The 12,179-nt window shown below is 36.7% G+C and overlaps 1 long non-coding RNA gene across 1 annotated transcript; it reads left to right on the forward strand.

The window, feature by feature from the left end:
- Positions 1-2,812: 2,812 nt before the first annotated feature.
- Positions 2,813-4,947, forward strand: LOC150035848 (uncharacterized). Its single transcript, XR_016529835.1, has 2 exons — positions 2,813-3,005; positions 4,200-4,947. It is a non-coding gene; the product is annotated as an uncharacterized LOC150035848 (long non-coding RNA).
- Positions 4,948-12,179: the final 7,232 nt, after the last annotated feature.

Below are 12,179 nucleotides of genomic sequence, written 5' to 3' on the forward strand. Positions count from 1 at the left end.
ACTGCTACTACTAAGCCACTGCTTTTTATTTTATTTTATTTGTTTGTTTTTTATTTTTGCATAAAGGTGGCCAATGGATGGGTCTGGTCCACGCGCTGTTGAATGAAACGACAATTTAGAGACTCGTTTGACTACGTCATAATTCCTTTTTTTCTTTTTGTTTTCTTTTGCCAAACAAAAACTACCAAAGTAGGAGGAGACTTTCACTATATATATATATATAAAATATAATATAATATAAACGATATACAAATTTTTGTTAAGAGTTTTGTTATTGTCGCGGAAGATGTCACAAAAGATGCCTTTTCTACAAATTATTTGTTTTCCTATTTGAAAAATTCTGCATAATTATTTTATATGGATTATTTCCTTTCTTATGGTCTGCATAATTCATCCGAGGATGTTTTTATCCTTTTCTGGAATGCCTATTTACTTGCAAGTATTGGGCTTTGTTAGGGTTGCCAATTTCCATGCAAGAAGCAATTCACAATCTTGGGTGGAGCTTAAGGCTTTATTATTGAGAAGAGATTCTCGATCTTAAGGGGAACCTAAGACTTCACTATGCGAGAAGGAGTTCTCTAACTTAAGGTGTACCTAAGTCAGATTAGTGAAGGTTGTTTACTGAATGAAGGAAAGATAACACCAATAGAGAGGGAGTCCCAAACATTGAGGATAGTTGAAGTGTTTGTTGCTAATATTAACATATTTAGGGGGAGCCTAAGTTCTTCAGAGAGGGAGTCTCGGATCTAGGGGAACCTAGGTGATTGGTGAGTTAGGCTCTATACGAGTCACTGTAATAGTCATTACATTATAAATAAGTACTACGTTGTAATTGATTGACTCTTTAATATTAGTGGATTATTTTTCTTGGGCATACTACTCTCAGATGTAGGTGGTTATTGTCACACTCTCTCCCAAATCACTTACTTAACCTGTAAAGAGATGTGAAGACAATAGACGTCAACCCTCGTATGACATCCACTGCCCATTCTACTCCTAAAACTTGTCTCCATTGCACCTGTTGTACCTGATAATCAATCAATGTACATACATTCACCAACATACCCAAACATGCAACCTTGGCTTAAACACTAATGCACACACCACTTATATACAACCAGAACAACTTTACATGAGTTTATACTACAACGATTTCATCTAGGGTTCTATCATTTTCCTCTAATATGTACATGGAAGTCTTAAAGTTTACACAAAACATGATAGATCACCTAAACTTCTTTTGACCCTTTGAGATTCTAAGCTTTGTGGCATACTGGCATATCAGCAAGATTTTGGGGAATTAACCACTACCCGTGGAGTTAAAATATTGGAAAATATGAGCTTAAAATGCCAAGTGAATGATTAGCTTTTAAAACATACTGTCATAATATGTCATAATACGTAAAACATGATTTACTAATAAAATTCAAGATTCCATTGATCAGGGTTAATAAAAACATAATCTGATTACATAAAAGATCATGGCATATAAAACCTAAAAACATAACTCATCATTGGTTTGCTTCATAAAACATTTGTACTTAATTGCCTTAGTTGAGGGAGAGCTTCTTTTTGCTTAATCGCTCAATGTCGATAATACTAATCATACATGTACGTAGATATGGGTCTTGAAGACCTATATTAGGCTTTAGAGTATGGGATTTTGTATACCTTACCATACCTTCGATTATGAAAATCTCCTGATAGCAATTTTGTATACTTTACCATATCTTCAGTACCAGAAACTTTAGATTAGTTTACAAGATTCTATGTATCTTACCATACCTTTGATACCAGAGATCCTAAAATAGGGTGAAGCATTTAAAATATCAAACGTTTCAATGAAAACATACCTTAAAATAGCATATTCATGAAGAGATTGTCAAAAAGCATTATGCTTTATCAACACATGGTGTCGTTGTAAACTTTTAAACATGCTTCACATAAAACATATTATGCATCTGAAATAACCCAGCATTCCTCATAAAACTAAAAGGAATTCATGAACATTAGGAATGTCGTAATAATAAAATCATACTTGAGTCATCATAGCAATTTCATGGTGAAATCTAGCATACGACTTTTCTTTTATATAATTCAAAACATTCAACTCATAACTCGTGATTTAAAATGTAAGCCATATAGAATATTCATTCAATTATAAATTATGCATCCAGGCACTCGGAGTAAATCATGCATAAATAGTCGTGGAACACATTTTAAGAAAGTCTTTTAGAAAACATTGTCACTCACAATTTTCAGCTCGATCCTTCGGATTTATAAGTCTCTCCTAATTGAACTTGACCTAAAAATCACATTATAACCCATGGTTATCTTCTAGATAATTATTCAGTCCAAACAGTACATCAACAACTCATCATTTAACCATAACTCCCCTAACCCCTAAATCCTCCCTAAAATATCCCAACTTTACTTAAACTTCCCTAAAACCCCAATTTAAAGTTTTACTTTGCAATTGAGTCCTTTAATTACTTAAAATCAACTTGAGGTCCCAAAATTAATTTCCAATTGTAGGTTTTAGGTGCCGTAAAAATGCCAACTATCCTTAATTTTTTTCCAAACCCTAACTTATCCAATTTAAGGTTTCACCTTATACTTTAATCCTCAAATTACATTAAAATTAACTTATGGTTCCAAATCAATTCAATCTTAAGGTCAAAGCATCTAATTGGTACCCATGAGAACTTAAATGGAGCTTAGGAACATCTTAATTAACCTTAATTTTGTCTAATTTTACCTAATCTATTAACCCTAATTAGGGTTTATTTTATAAATTGACCCCTTAATCAACTTCAACTATTAACTTAGATCCCAATTTCTCCTAATTTCAAGTTTAAAGTATCATAATTGGACCCCTAATCATGCTCAAGAACACCTCAATTATCCTAAAATTGGATTTCCCGCTTTTAATCTCGGACAAAAGATGATAGACAGTGGTCATCTGCAACCTCCAGAAAATTTCCAGATTCCGGCCAGCTTTTCCGGTGAGCTCTTCAGACTTAATTTCATCGATTTCCGGTCATTAAAAGCTCAATTAATCTCATATAAACCTCTTACCCATCATCTAAAATATCTTACTTCAAAATTTGGAGCCTCGAATCGCCTTGAATCTCCCGGAATTGATCAAACACTCCTCGATCCCCTGTTTTCCCGATGAAAAAGTTGCAGAAATTTTCAGAGTCTAAATTCAACATTTTCAGCCAATAAAACTTAAATTAACTTTTACAAAGCTTTAGAGGGACTTTAGAATAAACTTAAATTCGAAGTTGGAGCCTCTATTTAACCTCTAAGTCCACGAATTTGCATTAAACCCGAATTCTTCTGTTTTCGAAAAAACTACATGTTTTCTTAAAAACTGACGGCCTTCCCAAATTCGTTCTCCTTTGTCAGCCCTCGAAGTTATTTCTTACTCAATTCTCTCCAACTTTAGTGAATAAAACATTCCAATTGTTCGACTGTTTTGAGAGAAATCTTCAATCTTCCACAGTAACACACCCTGTTCGAGGCAGTTTTTGTCAACGAAAATGAGCTCTAAATTCGTAAATTCCAGACCAAATAACCTCAATTATTTTGCTTAAGATTCTTAGATAACTTGTAGGTTAAATAACCTTAAAGTTTGAAGCTTCAAAAATCCCTCGAACTCCCAAAATTAGCTCAAACTCCACGGTGCTCGGTTTTTTTCAAATTTCGATCAAGGTACGATTTTTCTTTAAATTATCCAGCTTCCCTTCCAGTTTTCTTCAACTTTCCGATCACCAATTCCCTTAGCAATCACAAGTCTTCTTCTCCTTCGTTCTCTCTTCAACTTTTTGAAAGAATTTTGCAGGTTGCATGTAAATTTTTAACTCACACCGACTGCTTTCCTTCCCTTTTTACGTTACTGCAGACCAACCTTCAGTCTACAAACAACCCATTGCCAGCAGCCGCTTCTTTTCTTCACTTCGTGGCCTCACTTCCCCAATTTCTTCCTTTTCCACTCTTGATAATCATTTCATTTTTTATTTTTGTTTTTAAAAGAATCAACGAAGTCTAATAATTAGAATTTAAAAAATGATTCTATAGATTAATTAATAATTTAATTTATCAAACATAGATGATAGCTCTCAAAAAGAGCTATTATTCCTAACTTAATTCGAGCTCGTTATCGGATTTTACGTGTTTATTCCCCTATTTTGTAGGTATCGAGTAATCAAGAGGTAGAACTAATCATTTGGTGAAGAACAGGGTTAATTTGAAGCAATTTGGAGTTGATTTGAGCATTCGGGCTTCAAATGAGTTGAAATGAGTAAAATGCCCTTGCCGAAGCGTCACAACGCTCTTGATTTGCCTAAGTCTGACGCTCACCTGACGCTTGGAGGCAGTAGCTTGGAGTACAGGGGAGCGTAGCATAGCGTCACAACGCTCTGGAGATTCATCAGTGCCACCATCACAATGCCAGGCAACGCTCCAACCCTAACGCTTGTGGACAGAATGGGTAGCGTTGCAACGCTCCCTGTCAGCGTTGCAATGCTACGATTTTATACGGACGGAAAACAAAGCGCGCGAGAGAGAGACCGTCAGGCCTAGCGTTGGACTTCCAGCTCGATGCTCCCCTCCAGTCGCATCAACGTTGCAACGCTGTCTTGATTTTTCCTATAAATAATTCTCTTCTGTTTTAGGTCGGCATATGCTGAAAATTGTATTGTTCCTTAATGGAGGCCGAGGAGAGGCATTGACTTCTTCCTTTTCCTTTATGTTTTCAATATCCTTAGGTTAGTTTTTATTTTATTTTCGGATTATGGATGTGTGTTGGACGTATCTCGTTGGTTTGTCTACGAATCGATGAGGTAATTCTTTTGTTTAGTTCTTGGATCGAGCATTCTTGTGATTTGATGAGTTTTTTGTCCAATATTGCATTTAAATTTAGATTTTATGTTTTTCTTTGAATCTTGCATGATTTAAATTTGCTTTTGTGTGTTAGATTGACGCCCCTATCATGATCGCATATCTTAGCTAGTTAAATTCAAGCTCACACGTATCCCTGTAACCGTCCATGCTTTGAGTTCACCCTTGTAGCATCGATTAGATAAGCATGTTTAGGTGTATAGGCTGACCTTGAATCTTTACATCGCACGTTTAATCTAGATTTAAAGAATAAATTGATTATTTGAATATGGCTATCATGATACTTAATCAACATAGTTAAATCTTGTATCTTAATGCATGTGTTTTTAGTTATTCATGACCACTAAGGACCCAATTGCATCTAGAAGCATGTAGGTTAGTGAAAAGAAATCAGACATGAGGATTTCTATGAGCAGCGGAATGATTGTTCCAAATTTCATTCGTATATGAATATTCACAATTACAATCAAGAAACGGAAACATATAGGCTATGCACAAAACGAAATGACAACATGCTTTACTATACGATCAAGGGAAAGAATGCACATACCTTTGAAGACCCATCTTCAATCTCCCTTGATCACGAACGCTTGAACAGACTCCAAGACTGCAACTCACGAATGCTCGAACTCAGCGAACGACCTCCAAAAACCTCGACTATGTCGAGTTGAGTACGACACCACTACAATGGCTACCTTGGTATTTTCAGTGTGAGAATCCAGAAGTGTGGGCTCTGTGTGGACTTGGTTAGAGGACAAGACCGGAGGAACAATCATGTAAATGATCGAGCAAGTGGGAGATGACAAGGTCAATCATATAAACGATGCCCAATCGTTTAGAATAAGCTCAGCGATTGTTTAGCAAAAGTTGCAAGATCGTTTAGCTATCGTCCAACTGAGTGAAATATCGCATAGATTCACTCCATGATCGTATAGTCTCTCTTCAGCTGTCGTTTAGTGAATCTCATTTACTTGACAGTCACTGTGAGAACTTCCGAGAATAGAAACTCTCAATTCAACAACTATCAAATTTAGGAAAACATTTTTCCTTTTATCTCACGGTTATCATGAAACCACCAATAACCTTTCACTCAATTGGTTATTAAAGAAAAAGAGATAATTATCCAATTATTATTATTATAATAAATATATATGAAAACCAACTTACCATACTATATATATAACCTATAGTTTTAATATTTCATCTCATGAAACATATAAACCATAGTTTTTTTTTTTCTTTTTCATGGTCCTTAATGTAAATTTCATTTACATTAATCCTCCACTTGATGTATCTCATACACTACACCGATCATATCATATAGAATCAAATTACCTCTTGTCAATTTGAACATTTCAAATCAACACCAAGAACTGATTCTCAACTTGAATCCATTAAGCTACCAAGGGGACCTTATGGACCTGTAGCTTGAAGTTCCAACGGTATGTAAATAACTGACTAAACTCCTTAGTCACGGGATCCACCATCCGTTAACTACCAAACACTCCACTAAAGATCGACAACTAGACTCTCCTTACTACAAATATATTATGTGTCCATATCAACCAATCAACTGTTGGGATTGGTGTTCTAATTCTCCCGGAGTCTCATTATTTGTAATTCTAAATAAAATAAGTGTTATTTCATTCTGGCATTTACTCATATCCAATAAACAAAGCTCCTTGGTTATTGTATGTAAACTTAAGCATGTATATGGGATATACAAGTAGATCATGCCTTAAGTGATAACCTAAATAGGTTTGTAGTATAAAGATTAAGGTAGGATACCTGATCCTAGTGATACTACGGATACAACCCGCTTTGTAGAGGTTTTCAAGTGTTATAAACTACTACAGATGGTAGATCTTGACCATCCATGTGGAGACATGCGAGCGAGGGTGTCCTATATAAAGAATTTGTATAAGATTGGACCACAAGATGATTAGACTCTGTATATAACACCGTTGATACTGGAGACTTACATCTCACCTAAACAACCATAAATGACATGACCTCGATTCTGAGTGTTTTGGGAACTCCTGCCTTTGAGGACGGTCCTTTGATTGGTATGGGTGAGAGTCGCGAAATTGCCAACTCAACAACCTACCTTTTTAGGGACTTGTCTGATTTGGGAACTGGGAACTCAGTTACACAAGATGAAATTCACTCCTTCCCTGAAGCAGGGGTAAGTAGATAAATTGCTCCCTTAAGGGTTGATTCTAGGGCTTGAATATAGTGGCCACAACTTCTCTTTGGAAGAGATGACTCAGTCATAGTAGAACTATGACTTATGTTCATTAGAGGGATCAGTGGTACTTAAGGAGTTAGATGTAACTATAGGGGCATAACGGTTATTGGCCGAGCTGTACTTACAAGAGATCTGTGAAGGGTTGTTGCATTGTTGATTAGTTAAGATGGACACATAATATATTTGTAGTAAGGAGAGTTCAGTTGTTTGACTTTAGTGGAGTGCCTAGCAGTTAACGGATGGTGGATCCCGTGACTAAAGAGTTTAATCAGTTATTTATGTATCGTTAGAGCTTCGAGCTATAGGTTCATAAAGTCCCCTTGGTAGTTCAATGGATTCAAGTTGAGGATCAATTCTTGGTATTGATTTGAAATGTTCAAACTGACAAGAGGTGATTCGATTATATATGATATGATCGGTATGATGTATGAGATACATCTAGTGGAGGGTTAATGTAAATGAGATTTACATTAACTACCATGGAATAGAAAAAGAGCTATGGTTTATATGTTTCATGAGATGAAATATTAAAACTATAGGTTATAAATATATTATGGTAAGTTAGTTATTATTTATATTTATAATAATATTCATTATCGGATAATTATCTCTTTTTCTCTAACAACCAATTGAGTGGGAGGTTATTGGTGGTTTCATGGTAACCGTGAGATAAAAGAAAAAATATTTTCCTAAATTTAGTGAATGTGAATTTGAGATTTCCACTCTCGGATATTACTCATGGTATAGTTGTCAAGTAAATCAGATTTACTAGACGACTTGGAGAGACTAAACGATCGTGGAGTGTTCCTACACGATAGACACTCAGCTAGACGATCGCATAGCTTTTGATAAACGATTGAGCATCGACCTATACGATAGGTTGTATTTTCTCCTACTTGCTCAATCATTTACACGATTGCTCCTCCTCCAGTTTCTGCCTCTAACCAAGTCCACATAGAGCCCACACTCTGGATTCTCACACCGAGAATACTAAGGTAACTTTTTTAGTGGTGTTATATGATGAAGGTCAGAAATACACATCATTATAGGTATTTTATTTAAAATTATGGGGGCTGTTAAGTAGAATATGCAGCGATTATATTAAAAATTCATGAGAAAACGAGTTTGCGTCGATCGCATTAAGAATCTTAACTAACTCACTTTTATGCGTTATTATGCATTCAATTGTCTATCTTTGTAGCTAACGCAGGAAGCGGTTGCATGCACGGAAGCCAGGCTATTGCAAAAGATGACCACGTAGGGAATCTTTCCATCATAGAGGCGAACGTATACGTTCGACGCATGGACGTTGCGGCCATTAACCACATGCGTCCATCGCATAGAAGTTGCAGCCATCAAGCGAATGCGGTCATCGCAGAGAGATTGTGGCTATAGAATAATAACCATAATAGAAGGATGACTGCAAGGGTGGTGGAATTCGTTGATACTCTAGAAACCAAGCATGAACGCATATCTCGGGAGTATCAAAAAGTGATGTTGACATTTCACCTACCACGTCGTTAGCTGTAGAGATTCAGAAAATGACCATCGCGCTGCGAGTGTCAGATTCAGAGCAGGTCCATAAATTCTGTCAGTGATCAAGCTCTATAAATAGAAGCCGTAGAGCAGAATTTCAGATCATCAAAGTTTCTATCCTCGGGTGGATCCTTGTGATCCAGACGAAAGCGTGAGAAGATAGCTTGAGAGTTCTTCATCCCCTCAACCATTTCGAGTGACGACCGGAGCCTTCGCTGGAGTTAGAGCTCGAGAGATTCTACTCCACCGCCCATCCATGGCACCACTGACAACCTTGACACACATCTGTTAGAAGTAAAACATTGCTTCCAGCTGGCCCTCCATTTCTCTTCTATCTTTGTATTGTATTACATTTTGGCTTAAGGAATTAATACATTTTTTATCAATGCATTTCTATATTTCCTTCAATTCCATCTCCATCTTCATTTACGTAGTATCCTTTACTTTCATTGCATCACTAAGTAAGACTGTTAAAGTATCACACACTTAATCATGCGACATAGGAATATGAAGCATATAACAAACCACCGGGGGGCGTGCATTGCGCAAATATTGTGAGAAAACCTTATTTGATGAGTATGAAGTTGTAACAACGCTTGTCTATAAGCGGACACAATGCTTGTCTATGAGTAGAATCAACAACAACTAATTGCTCGGGAGGGTAAATGGTTGGTCGCATTAAGCAATTTAAGCAAATGTTCACTAGAATAGGAATAATCTTACGTCAGCCAAGTTTATGCGATTACCTTGTCTTATGAGTGCATCGTTCATCATTTAGGCATACTTGGAAGAGTAGTCTAAAAACCAAATCTAAGTCTCGGGAGAGCGGATTGGATCGCATAAGCAATAATGGGGAACTTAGGAATAAGCTCCGTTTGCTACTACATAGCGTATGCACCCTTTAAGTAGGATATGGTGGTATGCGGTCATATAGAGGCTTAGAAATAGGCTTCTCGACACTATAACATATACATCGCATGCGTCTAGGTCAAGTGTGTATAGCATGATAGCATAGCTTGCGTTGGCTGGGGTTACCCTTACGGTCAAGCTTAGTGCTGCAATGAAGAAATCCCCGCCTTTTCATCTATTTTTCCATGCATTTTACTATGCGTTAACAGTTTCCGCGTCTCTACCTCTCAGTCATACTTCCATTACTTTGTCTGTTATTAGGAGTAGGAGTAGTGCTTAGCCCATAACCCTTATCATTCTTTTATTTATTCGCTGCATACACATTACCGCATACATTTAGCTACAAGTCTCTGAGTTCAACCTCAGATCACCCGAGAAACTTGCGATCTCGTTATACTTGGCGAGAGCGCAAGAAAACTTGTGACAGGAACGCATGGTCATTGTATAAGAGCTTAACGCATACATTCCACTCCAACGCATGACCACTGATGCATGAAAACCAACGCATAACCTAAGACATGCATCGCAAATAATTGCATCCTAAATTTACGTCATCATTATACTCAACTCGACACAGTTGAGGTTCTATGGAGGTCGTTTGTGGTGTTCAGAGTGTTTGTGACCTTGGTGATCGCTTTGTTTGAGTTCGTTGTGATCGTGTAGTGTAGCGGTCGTGCTATACGAGCGTTCGAGATTAAGGGCCTTGAAAATGAGTCTTCAAAGGTATGTGAATTTTTCCCTTGATCTGTAGAAAAACATGTTGTAATTTCTGTTTTGCGCATAGCCTATTGTTTCCGTTTGCGACTGTAATTGTGTATGTTCACATATGATTGAAATTTGGAAAGATCCTTCCGCTGCTCATGGAAATCCTCGTATCTGATTTCCTTCATCAACAGTGCGATAACCCTTCACAGATCGCTCGAAAGTACAGCTAGGCCAATAACTGTTATGCCCTTGTAGTTATATCTAACTTCTTAAGTACTACTGATCTCTCTAATGAACATAAGTCATAGTCCTACTATGACTGAGTCCTCTCTTCCAAAGAAAAGTTGTGGCCACTATGTTCAAGCCTTGAATCATCCCTTAAGGGAGCAATATATCTACTTACTTCTGCTTCGGGGAAGAAGGGAATTTCATATTATGTAACCGAGTTCCCAGCTCCCAAATTAGAAAAACCCTAAAAAGGTAGGTATGTTGAGTTGACAATCTGGCCACTCTCACCCATACTAATCAAAGAACCGCCCTCAAAGACAAGAGTTTCCAAAACACTCAGGATTGAGGTCATGTCACATATAGTCGTTTAGGTGAGATGTAAGTCTCCAGTATCAACGACGTTATATACAGAGACTAGTCATCTCGTGGTCCGATCTTATACAAACTCTTTGTATAGGACACCCTTGCTCGCATGTCTCCACATGAATGGTCAGGATCTACCATCTGTAGTAGTTCACAATACTTGCAAACCTTTACAAAGAGGGTCGAATCCGTAGTGTCACTAGGATCAGAAATTCCTCCTTAATTCTTATACTACAGACCTACTTAGGTTATCACTTAAGGCATGATCCACTTGTATATTTCATATACATACTTAAGTTTACATATAATAACCATGGAGCTTTGTTTATTGGATATAAGTAAATGTTAGATAAAATAACTTTTATTTTATTCATAAAAATGTGGATATATTAAAAACTATAAGACTCCGAGAGAATTAGGACACCAATCCCAACAGTTAGTTAGGGCACGGTCTGCCCAGCCTTAATTACGAATTAGGACGCTCGATTAGTTTCAAATTAATAAATTGTCGCCCTTTGTAGAGATTAGTTAATTTGGTAGCTATGCATGCATAATTCGATAACATGATACTTTGGCGGAAAGCAATGATTTAAATTATATTGAATGGTTACTTGATCCGAGAACTAGATGAATCCATTACCGTTTCATATATCCCTTACAATTTTCTTTTCTTGCATGTTTTCAATTTTAAAACCAAAAACCGAAACACTGTTTTATTGTTTTTCCACGGTCAAATCTAACCCAAAAAGAAATTAATTCTTCGCTTCTCTGTGGTTCAATCCCGCACTTACTATTGTTGCTACGTTTTAGTAGTAATAGAAGTAGTTTAGTGATTTTACAAATTTTCTTTTGATCAAGTTTGAAATTTATTAACGACGTAAGTTTTGAGCCTGTAAAAAATGGCGCCGCTGCAGGGGAAGCAAGCCAATTAATATCTTTTAGTTAGAATTGACTGTATGTATGTATGTATTCCTTTCTCGTGTCTACTTATTTTTTAGTGGTAGAAAACATGAACATTTATACTCTTCAAGCAAGGTATGTAGAACATTGGGAAACACAAAAGATAAGAGAAATTCGTGAGCTTAGAGATCAAATATTTGAACTAACCTCTATTGTTCAAGTTATGGCTAGTATGCAAATGCAGAATTCATGTGATCCTGAGTGTGAATACTATCCTCCTTGGGAGGAGCCTAGCCAAACATCGTTGTCGATGCCATATCCGTCTGTAAATCCAGGTATTTATTTAGAGGATACAGTTAGAAAACTTTCTAATCGCTCTAGTGAG

The sequence above is a fragment of the Benincasa hispida genome, chromosome 5 (genome assembly GCF_027475165.1).
Source record: "Benincasa hispida cultivar pf3 chromosome 5, pf3_genome.v1.1, whole genome shotgun sequence".
Taxonomy (NCBI): domain Eukaryota; kingdom Viridiplantae; phylum Streptophyta; class Magnoliopsida; order Cucurbitales; family Cucurbitaceae; genus Benincasa; species Benincasa hispida.